This window comes from Spermophilus citellus (assembly GCF_964194105.1).
Source record: "Spermophilus citellus genome assembly, chromosome: 1".
Lineage (NCBI taxonomy): Eukaryota > Metazoa > Chordata > Mammalia > Rodentia > Sciuridae > Spermophilus > Spermophilus citellus.
The window spans coordinates 190076159-190090780 of NC_138182.1; the positions used below are offsets into that span (position 1 = coordinate 190076159).

Here is a 14622-nt window from a genome sequence, read left to right on the forward strand (position 1 = left end):
GTTTGTAAAAGGGTTTACAATTTCAAATAGTAGGGAAGAACAGAAGTGATGTAGTATATGATGATTATGAGGGAGGAGGAGAGAAGGTAGAAGTAAAAAATTAAAGGAAGTGTGAAAGGAAGAATAATAGAATTGGCTGTTAGGAGAAAAAAGTAGAGAAGAGTATCCAGAGAAACAGATCCGTGAAAAATAACTGGCTTCAAAAATGCTATAAATGATTTAAAAATATATGAATATGTACAAATGTTTATGAACTATTAAGGTCACGATTAAACATAGAAGAGATGAAAAGATCTCAATGAAAGCTAAAGATTTATTTTTGTTTGAGTTCAAACAATTCTTAGCTTCTCTTCTCAGCAGTGGTAGGTGGGGTCATCTGGAGTGTGATTCTTGCTTCACTCTCAGGGTGGGGTTGCTTGAGTGAAAAAGGCAATTCTGCAAGAAGAACAATAGAGGCAGGGTTTAGGCTTAATTATGTTCCAGGATCTTCCCTGAATTCCAATTGGCCTCTAGATTTTAAATCAGTGTACATCCAGGGCCCAGCAATTGCCCATCCATGCTGGAAGACTCCATGACAGAGATCTCCCCTAGGTTACACTCATGTGGTGTAGAAGCCCATCTTAATCCACTATGTCACTTGTGGACACTGCATTTCCTGGTTTCAGATTCAGTCTTCAAACTCAATCTCTCCCATCCCTGCCCTTTTGAACTCCCAGCCATGCAGTTCTCTCCCAGCCAGTTCTTTAAGCAGCCGGATTGGAGGGGGAGGAGAAGAGCTGGGTGGGTTTACACAACCAGTAGTCCCTTGTGTAAACCTCTCTCCATGTTTAATTTTCTCCTGGTCACTTAGGCACACTCTATGTTTTGCAGTGTGGATTTTCCAGGACTGCATTTGGAGCAAAGCTTGGGTTTGTCAAAAATTAGCTCACCATCTTCCAGCTTTTGAGCTGCAGCTACAAAATGGTCCCTTCCTCTGTCCTCTGCATGCAGCTGGGAGAGATGTGGCTTTTTTCCACACAATGATATTTTGCAGCATGCCTTCAAGTTTAGTAAGGCAATGTCTTTTATTTCTAAACTCTCCATATGCAAACACACTTCAGGCCTATGAAAAATGCTGGTTCTTTTAATTACTTTATCCCTTTACTGTGCTTACGGAGGGACAACTCTGGATTGTGCCTCCATTCATAGCAATGGCAGTGGTACTGGGGATTTCTTCCTTATTTTATTATTTCCAACCCCCTGAGTCCCTGATATGCTTTGAATGTCCAATATTAAATTCCAATGAAGTCCTCACCCATTTTTTTTGTTAACTCACCTAGCTGAGAAGCTGCATATCTGCTTTCTTGGTTTCATGCCATGGAGCAGCCAGGAAAGTGATCTTGAAACCCTCTGAAGCAGTCTGTATTTTAAGTGGAGGGATGAGACCTTTAAAGCAGTGTTATTTAATGGAGTTTTATTTAGCCATAAAGAAAAAAAATGAAATTATGGCATTTGCAGAAAAATTGATGGAGCTAGAGACCATCATATTTAGCAAAATAAGTAAAACTCAGAAGATTAAGGTCATATGTTTTCTCTCATATGTGAAAGCTAGAGTGGAAGAAAGAAAACAAAGGCGGTGTTTGATCTCCTAAAAACCAAAGGGAGATCAAAAAAGAAAAATGACCAAGGGGTGAAAGGCAGGTAGAGAGGTGAGAAATGCTGGCAAATGATATTGGCCAAATTATATTGCGTACATGTACAGTTATATAACAAAATTCATTGATATGTGTAACTATAATGCATCAATAAAATAATAAAATCAGGGACTAGGGATGTGGTTCTGTGGTAAGAGTACTTGCCTAGCACATGTGAGGCACTGGGTTCAATCCCCAACACCATATATAAATAAATTAAATAAAGGTCCATTGACAACTAAAAAATATTTTTTAAATGAATAAATAAAATCAGTGTTACTGTATAAAGATGTGTATTACTTTATTTCTAGTGCTTATTATGGTCCTAATAATCAATTGCTTAGCTTCTCTTCTAATGAGATTTGTCCATTAACAAGCTTCAGAATTTAATTTTTACTTATTTTTCTGTGTGGTATTCCTTAATGTATTTTCTGTAATGCTGATTTAGAACCCATAAATTTTTTAAATTAATGCTTATTTATTCAACTTCACATCATTGCAACTAAAATACCCAACAAAAAGAATGTCAAAGAAAAAGGTGATTTTGGATCACTGGTTCCACAGATTCAGTCCATAGTTAGTCAACCCTATCATTTTGGGCCCAAGGTAAGGCAAAACATGGTGGTAGAAGGATGGTGGGTAAGGAAAACTGCTCATCTCATGGCAGCCAAGAAGTAGAGAGAGGAAATAGCTGAGGGGAAAGTGGCCACAGAGCACATGAACATTTCCAGCATATGCCTACAGTTAACACAAGTCAGTCCATTCAAACTAGCTGATAAGGTTATAGTTCTTATCATCTCATCATCTCACATCCAAAGATTTATACATTAAGATGGAGAGATTTTGGGGAACATCTCATATCAAAACCACAGTATTCCACCCCATGCCTCCCCAAGTTCAGGTCCATCTCACAATGCAAAAGGTATTTAGTTTATCTTCCAGAATCCCACAGTCTTAAAAGTTTCAGTATTACCCAGAAGTCTATGTCCTAATCATCTCCTCTGAGACTCAAGGAAAACTCTTGGCTATGAGCCCCTATAAAAATCAAAAGCAAGTTTTATACACACACACACACACACACACACACACACACACACACAAACACACACAATATAGAATAGCACAGAGTAAACATTCCCATTCCAAAAGGGAGGAACAGTGGTATAGAAAGAAGAGATGGAACCAAAGTAAGACTGAACCTCAGGTAGGCAAACAGGTTCTGTAACTCCACATGTATCATCTATGACACATTATGGAGAGATATTCTATCCAAAAGGCTTGGCAGCCCTATCTCTTTGGCCTTGCTAGTTGTATCACCATGGGTTCTGTTCTAGCCTCGTCTCTTCATAGCCAGCAGCTTTTCTCAGTACTCATTCCATATTACTGGCACATCTTAATTCTCCAGGTTACCATTCTAGTTTCATTTTTACCTTCACATCTTTATGCATTACCATTTCAGAGGCAGGGATTCTAACCCTGCTAAACTTTGTCTGATCTTGTAGGCTCTTCTTTTAAAACTCAGTGGAAGTGTTCATGATACCCTAACTTCAGCATTCTGCATTCTTGATTAACCAGAATTACATGGATGATGCCAAGATCTAATATCAGCTTCCTCAGTACCTGGGACCCTGGAATCATGGCTTCAGTAGCTTCTGAGTGGCTGCATGGCTGAGCATGATGAAACAAGTTCATAAGTAAGCAAGGCCCCATGATCTCATCTCAAATTTTTTCTTCTACATCCATGGATCTGAAATGAGTATGGTCTTTCAAATTCTAAAGATGGCTTCAAGTCATCTTTCCAATTATCTCTGTGCAAGATACTTAGCATCTTTTTAGTTACTGTAATCTCTTCAACAACGTCTTCCTTGACCTGGTTTTACATGCATTTTACTTTCATACTGAAAGTTTTTTTTTTTATTCCTTCAGTTCTAAGAGACTGACACTATAGTGATGGTGGCAGGGACAGTAATTCTGAGGAGGAACCAAAGCTCAGGATTTCTATAATTGGCCTGATGAATCATTTGAGGAAATGGACAGCACACTTGCTGTCCAGCAATATACTAAACATAACATAGAGGCAATATTCCTCTAATACTGACAAAATTCATGAACCATCTGAAGGCCAAGATGAAGGTGTATGGAAGTATGAACATTTAAGGCAATTCTAAATTAAATGGACTTTCTGTCAAAATTTAGAGGGAATGCCATCCAGATACATGTACCAAATAATAGCAAATGAACCACGGATTTTTCTTTGGACAGCTCATAAAACTCCAGAAGGGTGTCCTGCTATTGACTATTCTAGACACACACTTGATTACGCTTCATGACTTCTGAATAGCAATAAATATTTTCAAAGCAGTATTAGCATAAAAGACTCATCTATAGAAAAACTAGGATGACTATACTGTAAAATTTACAGAATATTTTCACATGCTTATTTTCATCACTGGCAGATATTTGATGAATATAAAAATGAAACATTTTTATGTCATCAATTTACTAAACTCATGATAAAATATAATCTGATGTTGAAGGATAATCTGATTGTACTAATTTTAGAAGAGAAAGTTCAGAATTCATTTTCTAAGGAAAGTGAAACATGAAGGGAGTCATAGAAAATGTATTGATCATATCATTAATATTGTACTATATATATTATTTTATAAACATCAATCACCCATATTACAGCTTCATTGTTTTTGTATATGGTGTGTTGCCTTTAAAAATGGGAAATACTTTTTTAAGTTATCCATGAGCTGTATACTCACCAGTGTGGTACTCATGGATTTTATTTTTATTTTTTAAATATTTTTTAGTTGTAGATGAACACGATACCTTTATTTTGTTTATTAAGTTTGTTTATGTGGTGCTGGGGATTGAACCAAGTGCCTCACACCTGCTAGGCAAGCGCTCTACCACTGAGCCACAACCCAGCCCCCTCATGGTTTTTAAATAAGATTAGTATTATCTATTTATAATGTTTTTAATAAAATAATTTACAGTTTGGTCTTAAAAAACTGTCTAAAAGCTTATAAAAGTATCCCTGCTACTGCTCAAATTCCCTGTTGTTTTAAAACTTAGTTCAACACCTTTAAATTCAGTCTCACACCAAGTCTCAGAACATGGGCAAAATGTAGACAAGTTTTTGCTAGGATGTAACATCAAGTGTGCAGTCTGCATTTCTGTTTGAATTCTCATTTCTGAGCTCTGATGTGAATTGTTCAACATTCTAAGTCTTCTCCAACCTGCATTTTCAAACTTTCCCAAACCAGTTACAAAGGCTTTTGAAACACGTGGTCAGGTTACTCATAGCAATGACCCCACTTGTTAGCACCAATTTTTGTGTTAGTAATTTTTATGTACTTGAGACAAAAATACATGACAAAGATAACATAGAGGAGGAAAAGTTTATTTTTTTTTCACAGTTCCAGAAATTCAGTCCATGGTAAGTCAACTCCATTGTTTTTGGTCCAAGGTGAGACAGAACACCATGGTGTAAAGCTGCTTACTTCATGGCAGTCAAGAAACAGGGAAGTAAGTGTCTTTAGGGAAAATAAACCTCTAGGGCATGCCCCCAGTGGCTCACCTGCTCCAACCACAATCCACCTACAGTTAACACACAGTTCATTCATTCAAATTAAAATGGACAGATTAGATTATAGCTCTCACAATATAATCATCTCACCTCCAAACATTCCTGCATTAACTAATAGGAACTTCGGGGAGACACATAATATCCAAGCCATAACACTTATCTTTGAAGATTTTTCATTCTACTTCAATTCTTAAGGATATCTTTGGAGGATATAACAATGTTGAGTGTTATTTATGTTCATGGCCTGGAAGTAATTTTACTTTCAGGGCTTGGAACACACCTTTCTAAGCCCTTCTAGAGTTTAGCCTTTCTGCTGAGAATTCAGAAGTAATTCTGATAGGCACACCTCTAATTGTGATCTGACTTTTTTAAATTGAAGCTTTTAAAGCTCTTATTCTTAGACTATAAAAGTAGTTACATCAATGTTGAATTGCTTGAGGTTAATAACTGTTCTGTTGTTATCTAAGAATTCCCTCTCTCTCACCCTCTCTTTAGCACAGGGATTTAACTCCAGGACACTTAGCCACTGAACCACATCCTCAGTCCTTTTTGTATTTTATTTAAAGACAGGGTCTCACTGCATTGCTTAGGGCCTCACTAAGTTGCTGAGCCTGGCTTAGAATGTACAATCCACCTGCCTCAGCCTCCTGAGTTGCTGGGATTTCAGGCATGTGAAACTTCACCTGGCAAATACTCTTCTCCTTTGGAAATACAGACTGAAGTATTTTAAGGGTAAAAGTACATGATTTAAATTATTTACTCTTAAAGTGTTTAGAAAAAAATTGTGTGTGTGTGTGTGTGTGTGTGTGTGTAAAGAAAGAAAGATGGGGCAGAGAGGAAGAGAGTCAATATTAAAATAAATGAGTCAAAATTAGGAGCTGAGACATGTGAATGAAGATTACAAAATAGTTTTTTAAAACTGCTTGTTACATATGTTGGGCATTTTTAACTACAATGTATCATAAAGGTTTTTTATTTTATATATTTTTTTTCTGAATTATTTCACTGGAAAGATTATCAATGCCATTAGGCTGTATCTCAGATCCCTCTTTATTCCAATGAGTCTTAAGTTTTCACTCTTAATTTTGTCTAAGATTTCTTATATATTCTAATAATGATTTTTTTATATTTTATCTTTATTGTAGAATGAGTGTTCAAATACCTTGTATTTGAAAGTCCAGAAAATCTGTCTTTTGCATGATTCAATATATTGGTGACAGTGTCACCATAACTACAGCCATCTTCCTTTCCCCATCCTACTTTATGAATACTGTTGTTATTCTCAAGAAATAGAAACTTGCCCATCCTTGAGAGACAGAAACTTGCCAGTCTCTGTTCTCTCCTTGAGAGACAGAGACTTGCTGGTCTCTGTTCTCTCTTTAAGTTATAAATACTTGCCCATCTCTGTTCCCCAAAGGCAGAAACTTGCCTTCTGCTAAATGAGGTGATGCTTTCTATTCTAGTCACAAGAGCTAAATCCGCTCCTAACAGGTGGCCATTATTCTGGCCAAGAAAAAGTAACCCCCGAGGGGAGTTGTTGCTGCCCTCCCTCATTTGCTGCTACTCTCTCTCTATTCAGAGCATCTTTGACAGGTGCTTGGCAATAAATCTGTTTCTGCCTTGGTGTGTGTGTAATCAGTTCTGTGTCAGTTTTATTTCAGAGAGTTTCAACAAAATTTTTTATTTAGTATATTATGTCTTTCATTTCCAGGATTTTTGTTTGATTCTTTTTTGGAATCTCTCTTTATTGAACTGATTCACCTTTTGTATTTTTTATCTTAATTTATTACCTAGATCTTCTATTAGTTCATTGATCATGGTAACTCTCAACTTTTTGAATTATTTATCTGAAATTTCATCCACTTTGATATTTGTGAATTCAATGCTTGGGAGGTTGCAAACTTTGGGAGACATCTTGTTTCCTTGATTTCTCACATTTAAGTTTGCCCATGAGCTGAAATGTATCCCTTCTCCTACTGTCTTATAAAGTCTTTTTAGTAGGCTGCTTTCATGTTACTATATGTCCTAAGCCAGCACTATAACTCTGTGCCAGAGGACCCAGAGATTTCACTCTGGGGTACTTAATCACTGAACTTGTTCAAAGTGCTTTAATCAATCCCTTACACCACTTTGAATGGCAATTATGATAAATGCAAAAATGATTCCAGCAGCAAGTGCAGATCTGCCCTTTAGTCACACTGGTTCATTATATAGTAAATTTGCTTTATACTCTATATGCCTATTGACCTGATGGTGGAGTGCTAAATTTCTTGAAATATTTATTATTTCTTTTCTTCAATTCTCTAGGAAGGAGTTTCTCCTCCACCATTGAATGACTAAGCTCCCAGGACTGTTGTAGTCTTTCAATGTGTCTTTGTTATTACTTTGATATTATTCTTAATAATCACTATTCCTGTGCTTTAGATAATCAATGGTTCTCTGAGTTGGAATATGGTGCTTGCCCACTGTTCCCTTATTTTGTCATGTATCTGCACAACTGTTGATTTAATTCAATCTCAGGGAGCAGCCAGCACATGCTGACCATTATTCATCTGCAATTATCTCTTAAGTAACATATGATATTTAAACTGATTATACTTTTGTTATTGTCAATTTGCTATAAGCACACCATGGAGGTTTTGTTCATCTAACTAAACTGTCATGCGTGACTAGACATTCTTGAAGATCCAGGGCTCTATATACTCAGGATCTGTTTTTCTCTCTCCCCAAGGAGCCATCTATCTCACTTTGCATTAAGAATGAGAACTAAAGGTTAGTAATCCATGAAAGTAAAGCAAGTTTTGGGGAGTGAAGGAAGTGTCAGGAAAGCAAAGAAGATATAAGCAAGGAAATAGACTGAGCTTCATGGATCTACAAATGAGTGCATTGAAAGGTTCTCATATCTCCCATTTGCTTTAGTTAAGGATTTATTTAGTGAAACAATTTTAAAGTCCAGATTTTAGTTGAAAACTTTTTCATCCAAATTGAGAAAAACACACTACAGGGGAAGCAGAAATATAAATTCACTTTTCTTCCATAAGATCCATCTCAAATGTATAAATTTTATTCCAAATCAGATGTTTTCCACAGTGCTTTCTGTAATTCACAAGTGTACCTAGTAAAATTGCCATTCAGTGACATGAGATTAAGGTAGCATGTGAATTTTCTATATTTTCCAAATTTTCTTTTAGAATGTATATTATGATATTCTACAAACAAATATAAAAAGTAAATATATGCTCAGTTCAATTAAATTATGCTAAGACTCCTCAATGTGGAGAAATATGTATGTTTTGCCCATTGGCCTTTCTCTGTATGTTTTTTTTAACAGAATGAATGATTTCAAGAAATCACTGAGACTTCTGAAATGGACAAAACATACTTTGCATTTATAAAATTTTCTCTGATATAAATTAAATTCAACTAATTTGAGTAATTTCATGAACATTAAATTTGCATCACAGTGCTCATATTTATAGGATATTTATCAGTATGAGTTCTCTTTTTTATTTCAAGATGTTTACCTAATTAGAGATTTTTTCATATTCTATACATTCATAATTTCCACCAGCATATAAATTCAGTGAAATGTAGTAAGGTTTAAATTATATCTAAAAGTCTTTTCACATTACTTGCATATATAGACATTCTCAAAAATCTGAATATTCTAATCTCCAATAATTTGTATTTCTCCAGTAAATTGCATTTCAATACACCTTAAAGGCTTTTCAACTTTCCTTCTACTCATATGGGTTTTTAAAAACAGTGTTTTTTAATATTCAAAAAATTTAAAAGTTTTTTTTATATTCAAATTATTCAAACAGAAAAGGTTTGATTTTATTTCTTACATTAACAAGAATTCTCACCAGTATGAGTTCTCTAATATAGAGTGAGGACATAGTCAAGTCTGAATATTTTTTCACATTTCTTACATTCATCAAGTTTCTCACCAGTATGAATTCTCTGATTTCTCTTTACATAGTCCTTAAATTCGTAAAGTTATCAATAGTATAATTATCCAATTTTTAGAAGAATTCAATTACGTATAAATACCTCTTTACATTTCTTGTATTTATGAAACATCTCATCCATTTAATACTATGAGATAGGGTAAGTTATGCACAAATAATTAAGAACTTCTTGTATTTCTTATATTCATAATGCTTCTTACCAGTATGAATTCTCTAATAAATAGTAAGTTATGAATTTTAAATCTCTTTCATATTTTTTACATTCATCCAATTTCTCACTAGTATGAATTCTCTGATATTGAGTAATTTGTCCACAAACAATAAAGGCATTCTCCAATTCCTAATATTTTAAGTTTACAACCAGTATGAATTCTCTGATTTGCAAAATATATTCAATTGCTTCTAAATACATTCTGCATTCCTTATATTCATTGGATTTCTTACTACTATAAATCTACTTGGATTAGCTAACTTATGCACACAGTAAAATTTGCTCACATTCTCAACATTAATTTTACCTCATCAATGTAAATTCACTCAGCTGTACTAACAACTAAATTAAATGAAACACTTATATATATATATATATGTCTTAATTTATTGTTCTTTTTTCCACCAGTATGAGTTCTCTAAAATTGGGGCAATTGATATTCACTACTAGTGGTGATCCCTAATTCTTCTCTTTTTATGATCAAATGACTTTTTTCTTGATTCTTTTTAGTTATATGTAACTTCAGGATACATTTTTACATAATCACAAAAACATGGAATATAATTTGTCCTATTTCAGTCCTCAGCACTTCCCCTTTTCCCTCTCCCTACTTCTCACCCTCTATTTTACTAATATTTCTGCAATTGTTTATACTTTTAAAAGTTAGCATCTTATGAATATATTTTATGTTCAGATTCACAGGGCTATATTTATGTACACATGAAAGATCAATCAGATTCATTCCACTATTCTTCCCTTTTCCTGTCCCACCTTCCTCCCCTTTAATTGCCTTCATCTATGCTACTGGTATTTCCTCTGTTTTGGTGAAATTCCCTCTCTGCTTTTCTCCTTTCTCTCTTTCTCCACCTGTGTTGTGGTTTAGATGTGAGATGTCCCCCAAATGCTCATGTGTAAAATGATAAGAGTTTAGAGGTGATATGGATTCTGAGATCCTTAACCTAATCAGTGTGTTAATCCCCTACTAGGAACTAAATGGTTGGTAACTATAGGCAGGAAGAGTAAGCCTGGAGAAAGTGAGCCCCTGGTCACATGCCTTTACAATATATATTTTGTCCTGGCTGAGTGGAACATTCTCTTCCTCCCCAACCCTTCCTGTTGACATGTTCCCAACTGTTTTCCCACCCTACTCTTTTCCCAAGATTCCATGATGTTCTGCTTTACCTCAAGCCCCAAGGAATGGAGCCAACTCTCTGTGGACTGAGATCTCTGAAATCATAGCCCCCAAATAAGATATTTTTATTCTCTAAAATTGTTCTTGTCTTTTGATCACAGAAGTGAAAATTCCAACTAAAACAGCATCCCCCTTGTTTTTGATTAGCTTCTCTAGATCAGAGAAAACATTAGTCCTTTGGCTTTTGGGTCAAATGACTTATTTCACTTAGCATGGTATTCTCCAATTTCATCCATTGACCAGCAAATGCTGTAATTCATTCTTCTTTATGCCTGAATAATACTCCATTGTGTATATATAAATTTTCTTGATCAGTTCATCTGTTGAAGGGCACCTAGTTTGGTTCCTTAGCTTGAGTACTTTGAATTCAACCATTATAAAAATTGATGTGGCTGAATCATTGTAGTATGTTGATTTTAAATCTTTTGGATATATACTGAGGAGTGGGATAACAGGAGCATATGATAGTTCTAGTCCTAATTTTTGAGGAATCTCTATACTACTTTCCAGAGTACTAATTTGCAGTCCCATCAACAATGTATGAGTGTACATTTTCTCCCACATCCTCACAAATTTATTATTTTTATTCTTGATAATAGCCATTTGACTGGAGTGGGATGAAATCTCAATGTAGATTTGATCTGCATTTTCCTAGTTACCAGACATGTTGAATAATTTTCATATATTTATTGGCTATTTGTATCTTTTTCTGGGAGGGGGGTTAAGTGTTTTGTGTTACTTGTACATTCTGATATGTATGCACTCTCTGGGGAACAGATAGTAGATATTTTCCTATTCTGTAGGCTTTCTTCATGCATAATGTTTTCCTTTGTAGTGCAAAATATTTTTAATTTGGCCATCTCACTTGTTGATTTTTTATTTTACTTCTTATGCTTTATAATTTTAAGGAAGTCAGTTCTTTTACCAACATGTTGGAGTATTGGGTCTACATTTCCTTCTATCAGTTTGCAGTTTCTGATCTAATTCCTAGGTCTCAGATACACTTTGAGCTGAATTTTGTGCAGGGTGTGGGACGGGGTCAAATTTCATTCTTCTACATATGTATTTCCAGTTTTCCCAGTACTATTTGATAAAAAGGTTATCTATTTCCCAATCAATGTGTTTGGCACCTTTGTCCAGTATCAGATAATTGCATTTATGTGGGTTTGTCTTTGTGTCTTCTATTCTATTCCATTGGTATTCATGTCTGTTTTGGTGCCAGTACCATGTTGTTATTGTTGCTATAACTCTGTGGTATAATTTGAGGTCCAGTATTGGATGTTTCAGCTTTACTTTTCTTGCTAAGGATTATTTCTGATATTTATGCACTCTCTGGGGGAGAGATACTGGATATTCAAAATAAGGACCCTATTCTGAATTTTCTATTTTTCCAAATGAATTTCAGCACTGATTTTTCTAGTTCTGTGAAGAATATTGTTGGTATTTTGATGGTAATTTGATTGAATCTGTATAGCACTTTTGGTAGTATGGTCATTTTGAGAATATTAATTCCACCTACCCAAGAACTTGGGATACCTTTCCATCATTTAAGTTTTTCTTCAATTTATTTCATTAGTGTTCTATAGTTTTCATTGTAGATGTACTTTGTTCTTTTGTTAGATTGATTCCCAAGTATTTTATTATTTTTGAGGTTAGTATGAATGGGATAGTTTTCCTAATTTCTTTTTCATCAGGTTCATTATTAGTGTATAAAAACATAATTGATTTATGAAAGTTGATCTTGTATCCTGTTACTTTGCTGAATTAATTTATCAGCTCTTGAAGTCTTCTAGTGGATTTGAGGGGGTGTCTTCTAAATATGTAATCATGTTATCAGCAAACAGAGATAATTTGAGCTCTTCTTTTCCCATTCATATATCTTTAATTCCTTTCTCTTGCCTGATTCTTCTGGCTAGTTTCAAGCACTATGTTGAATTGGAGTGATAAAAGTGAGCATTCTTTTTTCTGTTTTTAGAGGAAATTCCTTATTTTTATTCATTCAGTATAAGTTGGCCTTGGGTCATATATAGCCCTTATAATGTTGAGGTAAGTTCCTTCTATTTCTAGTTTTAAACATAAATGGGGGGCCTGAGGTTGTAGCTCAGCAGTAGAGTGTTTGCCTAGCACATTTGAGGAACTGGGTTCAATCCTCAGCACCACATAAAAATAATTTTTTGTCAAATGTTTTCCCCTTATACTATGATTATTTTAGCCCTAAATTTAAGTCTATTTATGCAATGAATTACATTTATTGATTTTTGTATGTTGAATCAACATATGTTGCATGTTTTGTATGTTGCATCCCTGGAATGAAACACACTTGATTATGGTGTATTGTCTGTCTAATGGGATTTTTATGCAGTTTTGTAATATTTTATTAATACATTTTGTATCTGTGTTCATTAAGGATATTGGCCTGAATTTTTCTTTCTTTTAAATCTTTGTTACAGTTTGAGTATCAGTTGATACTGGGTTTATAGAATAAATTTTTCAGTGTTCTGTCATTTTCTATTTCATAAAATAATTTGAGGAGGATTGGTATAATTTCTTCTTTAAAAATCTGGTAGAACTCACCTGAGAATCCATCCAGTCCTATTCTTTTATATTTCATATATTAATGCCCCATGTCTTCTGATTTGTCTCTTTTTATTTGTTGGAAATAAAAGTTATATTTGTTGATAACTGCTTCAATTTTATTACTTGATATAGATATATTTAAGTATTTATATATTTGTGGTTCAATTTTGGTAATTCATATGTCTCTAGAAATTTGTCAATATCTTCAAGGTCTTATAACTTATTGAAGTATAAATTTTCAAAGTAGTTTCTATTATTCTCTGAATTGCAGTAGTGACTGTTATGATATTTGCTTTTTCATCTCTAATTTTGTTAATTCAAGGGTGTTTTCTTTCTTTGTTTTGGTTAGTTTGGCTAAGGGTTTATCAACTTGTTTATCCTTTTAAGAAAACAACTCTCTGTTTTATTGATCTTTTTAAATGTTTTCTTTATATTATATTTCATTGATTTGGGCTCTGACTTTAATTAATTTCTGTCTTCTACTAATTTGGTTGTTTTTTCTGCTTCTAGGGCCTTGAGACATAATGTTAGATTATTCAGTTGGTATTTTTCTATGTTATTATTTATGAAATTAATGCTATAAAATTTCTTCTCAGAACTGCCTTCATACTGTCCCAGATATTTTGATATGTTGTATCACTATTCTCATTTATCTCTACATATTTTTTATTTCATACTAACTTCTTCTCCTATCCATTTATCATTTAAAAGGGTATTATTTAGTCTCCAGGTATTAGAGTGGTTTCTACTTTTTATCTTATGGTTGATTTCTAATTTCATTCCATTATCATCTGATTGAATGCAAGGTGTTATCTCCTTTTTTTGTATTTCTAAAGAGTTTTGTGGCCTAATATATGGTCTATTTTAGAAAATGTTCCATGTGCTGCTGAGAAGAAAGTGAATTCAGTCATTGATGGATGAAATATTCTATATATTTCTGTTATATTTTTAATTCTATAGAATCTTTATATAGTTGATGTCTGGATGATCTATCTTGTGGTGATAGAGGTGTGTTAAAGTCACCCAATATTATTGTCCTGTAGTTTATTTGATCCTTAATATTGAAAAAAGATTGTTTAATGCACATAGATGCACAATTGTTTAGGGTATAAATACAATCATTTTATTTTGTTGTGGTATGATTCCCTTAAGCAGTATAAATTGACCGTGTCTCTTCTGATTCATTTTGGCTTGAAATCCACTTTGTCTGATATGAGAATATCTACCCATGTTTGTTTATGAGTACCATTTTCATGGTATCTCTTTTCCCATTCTTTCATCTTCAGTCTGTGGATGTTTGCATGTTATTTGAGTCTCCTGAAAACAGCATTTTGTTGGGTCTTGTTTTTAATACAATTTGCAAATCTATGTTTGAAGAGTTTAGACCATCTATATTCAAT

The 14622-nt window shown here is 34.0% G+C and overlaps 1 long non-coding RNA gene and 1 pseudogene across 2 annotated transcripts in view; one reads left to right on the forward strand and one right to left on the reverse strand.

The window, feature by feature from the left end:
* Window positions 1–214: 214 nt before the first annotated feature.
* Window positions 215–14622, reverse strand: part of LOC308650061 — a 128237-nt gene continuing 113829 nt past the window's right edge. Inside the window, exons 3-4 of the long non-coding RNA XR_014022226.1 lie at window positions 1316–1399; window positions 215–435 (exon numbers count right to left, since the gene is read on the reverse strand). This is a non-coding gene — a long non-coding RNA (uncharacterized lncRNA). The remainder of the gene's footprint in view (window positions 436–1315; window positions 1400–14622) is intronic.
* On the forward strand, window positions 3658–4279 carry LOC308657551 (MOB-like protein phocein; annotated as a pseudogene). The gene has a single exon. The product of its transcript is annotated as an MOB-like protein phocein (transcript).